Source organism: Pelophylax lessonae (genome assembly GCF_965119305.1).
Source record: "Pelophylax lessonae genome assembly, chromosome: 1".
NCBI lineage: Eukaryota > Metazoa > Chordata > Amphibia > Anura > Ranidae > Pelophylax > Pelophylax lessonae.
In genome coordinates, this window is record NC_138768.1 from 660,346,233 (window position 1) to 660,354,254 (window position 8,022).

The following is an 8,022-nucleotide window of genomic DNA, read 5'->3' on the forward strand; positions in this document are numbered from 1 at the left end:
CACCATCCGCGTCATTAAGAACATCATTGTTCGGCAAAATTTTATTCGGCCTATTTACTTATTCGGCCGAACACCGAAATTGCTTTTTTGGCTATTTTCGGCCGAATGATTTTGGTTGCCGAACATTCGGTGCATCCCTAATATATATATAAATATATATATATTTTTTTTTTTTTTTAACTCTTCAGTTTAGGTTTGCACGTCCTAAATTTTCGGTTTTGGTCCAGAGTTTTCACTTTGGTGCACCACTAACCAACATAACCAAAACCTTCAGCTTTGCATCAATCCTTTAACTCTGTCATACGAAGTACTTTCTTTTGTTGTCCATTATGGACAGGAAAGACCTCTGAAAATGTAACAGTAGACCCTAATGCCTCGTACACACGCATCGATTATTGGCCGGGAATTTTCGGCCAACGTCCGATCTTCGGCTTGTTAGTATGATGCTTTCGACAACCGACTCCGACCTTTCGGCCGAATAAAATCTGGTGTGCAGGCTATAAAATTTTTGTTGGTCGTCAACACAACGGCCGATTTTCCGTCAGTCAGTACAGATTTCAGCTGACAAAAATCTGATGAGCAAGACTGGGCATGCTCAGAGAAGAAAAAACACACGGAAAGTTAACCAGCACATGACATCACTTCTGAAGTAGATTTTTGTTGGCCGAGAAAATTTGTGTGCAGTCTAGGCACATTCCAACCAACAAAACACAACTCAGGACAAAAGACGGACGATCGGTCAGCCGATAACCATTGCGTGTGTACGAGGCATAAGGCCTGGCCATTGATGGTTTGAATCTCGGCAGGTTCAGCAGGAGCAGGCTGAGTTTCGAAACATATGTGGGTAGGCTGAATGTACCAAGCTGATCTATCAACTTGGGTACAACCAGCCTGCCAAATTCGCTTAGGATTGCCGCTAGCAATATTCACTGTTGACTTCCCCTGTCCCCCTCCGAGAACACAATGACTCGACAAGAAGGATTCCCCTGTCAGCACTGTCTGTGTTTATAGGGGGAATAGTGTGAATTTCTTTACTGCAACCTGCAGTTGAAGAAAATAAATCTACTCCATCTATGGCCTTCCTTAACTGTTGAAGATTCTGGCCCAAATACTGAACATCCTTCTATACAGGACACACATCATTCTGGTACAGATCCATACACGCCTCAAAGTGAGTATATAGAGTAAACTTTGTTTTTTAGTTTTAGATTGAGTGGTGTGGGGTTAAACCCCCTAAAGGTAGATCCACACTTTGAATTTTTCCAGGTATTGGATTGTCACAGGAACAGAAAGTGAGGTGAAATCTAGAATTTTATAGTTTTCAGAACAAGAGGTGATGATAACCTTCCAGTGTAGAAACCTTTTCTTGTGACAACTTAAAGCAGAGTTCCACCGAAAAGTTGAACTTCCACTCATTTGTTTCCTCGCCCCCCTCCGACACATTTGGGGGGGAGGGGGGGGGAGACGGGTACCTGTTTTGACGGGTACCCTTCCCTACTTCCAGGAGACGGCGCTGTCCCTCAGAAGTTTGGCCCCCGCCTTCTTCCCCCGCCGCCGAGCCAATCCTAATGCCCATCGCACTTCGCGCAATAGGGACCCGCCCGTGAAGCCGCAAGGCTTCACTGCCGGGTTCCCTTACCTGCAATGGCGGCGGAAACATCGGCTGCGGTGCCGACGTCGCTGGACTCCAGGACAAGTAAGTGTCCTAATATTAACCACTTGCCGACCGCCACACGACTATCTACGTCGGCGGTCAGCCCCTCACAGGCAAAGTGACGTAGGGCTACGTCACTAGCTTGTGAGGGTCTAGGGAGCGAGCGCGCCCCCGGAGGCGCGCTCCCGCTCCCGAGTGGTCACGGACCCCCCCGCGCGTGTGACCGGCGGACCCGATGTCCGCCGGCCACTCTGCGATCGGCGGGGGAGAGGGAGAATGTCAGGCAGCTTGTGTAAACAAGCTGCCTGTCATTCTCCTCGCTGTATGAGAGCTGATCATCTGGATCTACTATGTAGATCCGTTGATCAGTCTGTATACAGCTGAAGCCCCAGCCAATCACAGTTAGAATCACGCCCCTAGGGACACACACAGCCCCTCCCTCTCAAATAAAGTTAACCCCTTCACTACCAGTGTATTTTTACAGTAACAGTGCATATATATAGCACTGATTACTGTAGAAATGTCACTGGTAACCCCAAAAGTGTCAAAAATGTCAGTCAAGGGTCCGATCTGTCCGCCGCAATGTCGCAGTACCGCAAAAAAAAAAATCGCAGATCGCCGCCATTACGCGTTAAAAAAAAAAAACAACAAAAATGACAAAAATCTTTCCCTTAGTTAGTAAACACAATAACTTTTGCGCAAACCAATCAAAATACGCTTTTTGCGATTTTTTTTACCAAACATATGTAGCATAAAACAAATTGGCCGAAAATTTTAAAAAATTTTGATTTTTACATTTTTTTTGGGGGGAATTTCATATAAAAAAAAGGGAAAAATATTGCTATTTTTGCAAAATGGACGCTCTTTTTTTGTTTATAGCGCGTGATCAAAAAATCGCACAGGTGATCAAATACCGCCAAAAGAAAGCTCTGTTTGTGGAAAAAAAAGGACGCCAAATTCGTTTAGGTACAGCGTCGCACGACCGCGCAATTCTCCGTTAAAGTCACGCAGTGCCGAATCGCAAAATACCCCCTGGTCGGAATGGGGGTAAAATCTTCCGGGGCTTAAGTGGTTAAAAGTCAGTAGCTGCAGTATGTGTAGCTGCTGACTTTTAATTTTTGAAGGGGGAGGCTGGAACATTGCTTTAATGGAAATTTGCTCTCACTTCCTGTTCCTTCTCTGGAACAGGAAGTGACGAGAAATCTTCCCAACAGAACACAGAGGAAATAACCTATCTAAACGTAAAACATAAAAGTTTTGAATATACATGAATGTTAAAGTATAATTAAAGGCAAAACTTTTGGATGTGTTGAATAGAGGGGAGAGGGATTAGAATACCTGTCAGTTTTTATTGTTATCTGTGCCACCCTTCCCCCCCATTAGAGAGATTCACCCTCCTCTCTATTTGTCCTGTTTACTATTATCATTGAAAGTGAAAGAAAATGCCCAATATGGGGGATGTCCCCAGAAAAGTAATAGTCGGGAAATCTTATAATGGGGACACTAGTTCTGGGGGTTCCCGAGTAATTTCCTTAATTTGCAGCAATTTCCTCTCACTTCCTGTTTGGGCTATGGCACAGGAAGTGAAAGTGAAATCTCCACAATGGGACACAGATGGTGTAAAATAAACAAAAATGTGGCAGGGATTGTAACCCTCCCTTACTCTATCAAAAGGGGAAAAATGTTGCCTATAGTTCTACTTTAAAGGAAATATCCAAAGACTAGTAATGAAAGGATTATTTCCAACTGCAGGCTTGCAATACACACTGGAACATGAAAGGCCAAGCCTGGGGGTCCAAGCTTAACAATGACAGGTACCCTTAACGAGAACATGACATCAACATTGTGAATGAAGCACAGAGTGACAGGAGCTCTCCCACCCTCCTCCATGGCAAACGTACTTTGTACTGGGCGGAGATCATATGCAGTCTTCTCACAGTGCTCACTTCATCCCCGTCACCATATCCACTTCAAATGGTTCCCTGCATAACCGCCAGCAGTCCCTACGAGCTGGAAGCCTCCTGATGACATCATCTCCGCGACTCACTCATGTGCGCCGGGAGGGCCTGCGTTCCACGGTGAGACGCAGCGCTGCACGCCGGCGGTGTGGGTAGGAACGTCAGTGGCGGCCATCTTGGCCGGTTTCTCTTCGTGTGGATTGCACGTTGCTGCCCGGGGAGGAGAGCCATCGGGACTACCGAGATACGGGGGAAGGAAGATATCTTCCGACAAGTCTCCCCTCTCCCAACAAGCAGCCTCAGGGGCAGCAACTCCCCTCCCCGCCTTATCACCGGTAAGTGAGCACCTGTACGGCCTGCCATCTGGCCTGATGTGGGAGGTCGGCCGACGCTGGGGAGTGAGTCACCGGCTGCTCTGACTGGTCACACCATAAGCTGGGCTCTGAAAGTCCTTCTAGTGACAATGGTTAGTGAATGGGGCGATCGTGGTTGGGGCATCGCATAGTACTGAGCTGCCTATAGTGCTTCACAGACAGGTACATGGGTGGGAGTACGGCCTCCCTCCTACATGACAGGAGACTGCTAGGGCTGGATGTACATAGGCGCTAAAATGCGACTCTTGGTAGACACATCTGCTGTAATGCTCTGAGCAGAATGGCTGAACAACATATGCAGTGTTTCTGCTGACTGTATGCTCACCAATCTTCTCTCCCCCCAGAAACAAAAGGGGTTCCACCATAGATGCCCCCCTCCCCCTGCGGATGCTGGGGCGTCCCTGTGCGCCCCCCCCGGCGGATGCTGGGGCGTCCCTGTGCGCCCCCCCCGGCGGATGCTGGGGCGTCCCTGTGCGCCCCCCCCCGGCGGATGCTGGGGCGTCCCTGTGCGCCCCCCCCGGCGGATGCTGGGGCGTCCCTGTGCGCCCCCCCGGCGGATGCTGGGGCGTCCCTGTGCGCCCCCCCCCCCGGCGGATGCTGGGGCGTCCCTGTGCGCCCCCCCCGGCGGATGCTGGGGCGTCCCTGTGCGCCCCCCCGGCGGATGCTGGGGCGTCCCTGTGCGCCCCTCCCCGGCGGATGCTGGGGCGTCCCTGTGCGCCCCTCCCCGGCGGATGCTGGGGCGTCCCTGTGCGCCCCTCCCCGGCGGATGCTGGGGCGCCCCCGTGCGCCCCCCCCGCCTATGCTGGGGCGTCCCCGTGCGCCCCCCGCCTATGCTGGGGCGTCCCCGTGCGCCCCCACGCCTATGCTGGAGCGTCCCCGTGCCCCCCCCCCCCCCCCCGCCGCCTATGCTGGGGCGTCCCCGTGCCCCCCCCCCCCCCGCCGCCTATGCTGGAGCGTCCCCGTGCCCCCCCCCCCGCCGCCTATGCTGGGGCGTCCCTGTGCCCCCCCGCCGCCTATGCTGGGGCATCCCCGTGCAACCCCTGGTACTACCCCCCACGGATGCTGGGGTGTCCCTGTGACCCCCAATCCCCCCCCCATGGCTGGGTGTTCCTGGGCCACCCCTCAGATGCTGGGGTTATCCCTAGCAGAGAAGCTTCACAAAATCACCACCTGTGTGTGACATTTAACTGCTGTGAGTTGTCATGGAACATTGGCTCCCTAAAATGTTTTTGTGAGGCCCCCTGCCATTTCCTTCATAATAGCATTTTATGTATCCAATATAAAGACCTGCCTCAGTGGTAGGAATGCACCGATAAGTTTTTTCAGAGCGAGTACTGATACTTAAACTCAAGTACTCGTCAATACCAATTACCGATACTTATTTTTTTTCATGCAGTGCGCTTTGAGCCTAAACAAAATGAATAGGTTTAAATCGCACTGTAAAGATTCGTGGGATTTGAACAAGAATGTAGTGTGATTCCTGTCCGAATTTTATGTGGTTCCCCACACTGCTACTTTGTGAACCCAGGCTGAAGTCACTGACAAGCCTGGGTTCACACAGGAGTGGTGGCAGAAACTGCATGTGATTCGGACAGGAATCGCACTGCATTCCTGTTTAAATCACTTATGATTCTTTGCAGTGCTATTTGAGCACATCCGTTTTGTATTGGCTCAAATCGCACCACACGAAAAAGGTATCAGAGCACTTGCACAAGCACTCGTGAAAATGCTTTGTTTCGGCACTGGCGCAACATTATCAGTGGAAATTTGTTCATGTCCCAACTCCATTCCATATATATATAATGTAATGGGGTTGCAGAGGCAGGTTGATGCTGCATTGGACGTCAGAACATTAATCAGTCTCAGAATTATCCTCCTCCTCACAAATGCAAGCTAAATTTCCCGGAAAGATGCATTTGCCTATTGACATAAGCTCTAAAAGATATCCAACTTTTAATGATATAGTGCTGTGTGTGTCTGCTTATTCCACAGCATGAAGCAGTCGACCCGTCAGATTAGGTAACAGAAGTGACGTTCTGTCACTACCCTGCGACGGCCATCTTGGTACACCCCGCACTCAGCCGTAGTAAGCTTGCAATCAGAAGGTGGCAGCGGATATCTTTTTACACCCACCCAAGTCTTGCATTTCACACTTATTTTTACCAGTAATCTAAGCTAATATAGTAAAATACAGTATTTTGAAATCCATCAGACTGTTTGGATGAATTTTAAAAGCTGCGGTGTTCTGTCAGATTAGCAAACCTGTGAGATCAGCAGGCTAGCCGCTGCTTTTAAACTTCAAAATCAAAACAGTGTCATGGATTTCAAAATACTGTATTTTACTATATAAGCTCAGTTTACTGGTAAAAATAAGTGTAAAATGCAAGACCTAACTGGGTGTAAAAAGATGTCTGCTACCGCCTTCTGACCGCAGGCTTACTGTGGATGAACGCGAGTTGTACCAAGATGGCCGTCACGGGGTTGTGGTGGAACGTCACTTCCGGTACCGATTCTGAGGGAACACTGGCACAAGTGTTGTTTTCAGGACAAATTAAAACAGAACTGTCAGACCCCATTCACACTAGCACGACTTGTCAGGCGACCAAGTCGCCTGACAAGTCGCGGTGGGTCGTCTGCCATAGTTTAGCACAGGACCCGTTCTAATAGGAGCGACACAAGTCGCTCCGACTTAGAAAAAGGGTCCTGTACTACTTTGGGGTGACCTGCATTGACTTCAATGATATGAAGTCCGTGCATGACGCGCCGAGGTCGCGGTGCACGCTTTGCACCGCAACTTCACAGGTCGCCCCAGCAAGTCACGTCGCCCCTGTCTGAACGGGGTCTCAAGAATAAAAATGTATGACTAGGTTTTTTTTTTTTTTGCAAGAGGCATACTATGTTTTGCTTCTAACAAAGGTTCCCTACCTTCTCATTCACAATTATCTTTAGGTGTAAAATGCACGATAGCAGAATCTTCTGGGTGCTGGGATGAATTAACTCCCCAGTGCATGCGCAGGAGTTTCCTCATGCCCTGACCAATCAAAATTGTCTGCAGATGAGTGAGCTAACGGACATAACATAGATGAGTTAAGTATAGCGGGGTTTAGTTCCGCCTAAACATTTCGGGGTCCCCAGCATTTTTTATATATTTGCCTCTAATGCAGCTCTTCTTGCAACCTATGTCTTTCACTTCAGTAGAAAGTCTGTGACCGCTGCTTGTGATCCTGTTAACAGGCTTTTATTTTTAGTGAATGGAATTGGGTCACATATGGTGTGGTGAAGGAACACTGCTGGAGTCTCTTCTAACAAGGTTTGGGGTACTTAGCATTCCCCAGATTCCCACCAAAAGGTTGGTGGTCGTATCCCCTGCAGTAAGAAAGCCAGGGTCAGGAAAGTACAGTATACTTACTAACCCTATCTTCCTGCATCTCTAATGTTGCCCATATACAAGGCAACAACTTTCATCCACTGTCTAACCAGTGTTTTATCAAAATAACAATCAAGAGAGCCAGCTACCAAAGGTTTATATGGTATGAAACTTTTATAATTTTTGTAATTTTGTATTCCGTTGCAGTCGTCCATTGATTGTTTCCTAAAAAAAAAAACTCCTTTTGCCTGGTGAAGGCAGTGCATGTATCTTTAGTTAAAGTAATTCTAAAGGCTTTTTTCCCCCCTTAAAATAAGATGTCATACTTGCCTGCACTGTTCACAGATAATGCTCAGAGTGATCTCTTACTGCCTCTTCTGGGGTCCCCTGCCAGCGCTGTCCTCTTCTGCACAGCAGTGTGCTAAGGGGTGCAGGTGAACCGCCAAGCTGTGTGTGTCTATAGACAAACTGTGTCTTAACTAGGGATGCACCGATCCGAATTTTTTGGACCCGATATCTAGCGTTGTGAAATTCGCCGATACCGGAACCGATCCGGAGCTACACACAAATCAAGCGGCTGCAGTACAGAGCAAAGCCGTTGCTTCATGTGTACGGCTCCTCCATTCACAGGCGGAGTGCATCTGATATCACTCCGCCTGTGAGCCGGAC

The 8,022-nt window shown here is 49.0% G+C and overlaps 1 long non-coding RNA gene across 1 annotated transcript in view; it reads right to left on the reverse strand.

Moving 5' to 3' along the window:
- The window catches only part of LOC309564249, a 30,488-nt gene extending 26,564 nt beyond the window's left edge, over positions 1–3,924 (reverse strand). The window contains exon 1 of the long non-coding RNA XR_014225749.1: positions 3,556–3,924. This is a non-coding gene — a long non-coding RNA (uncharacterized lncRNA). The remainder of the gene's footprint in view (positions 1–3,555) is intronic.
- Positions 3,925–8,022: the final 4,098 nt, after the last annotated feature.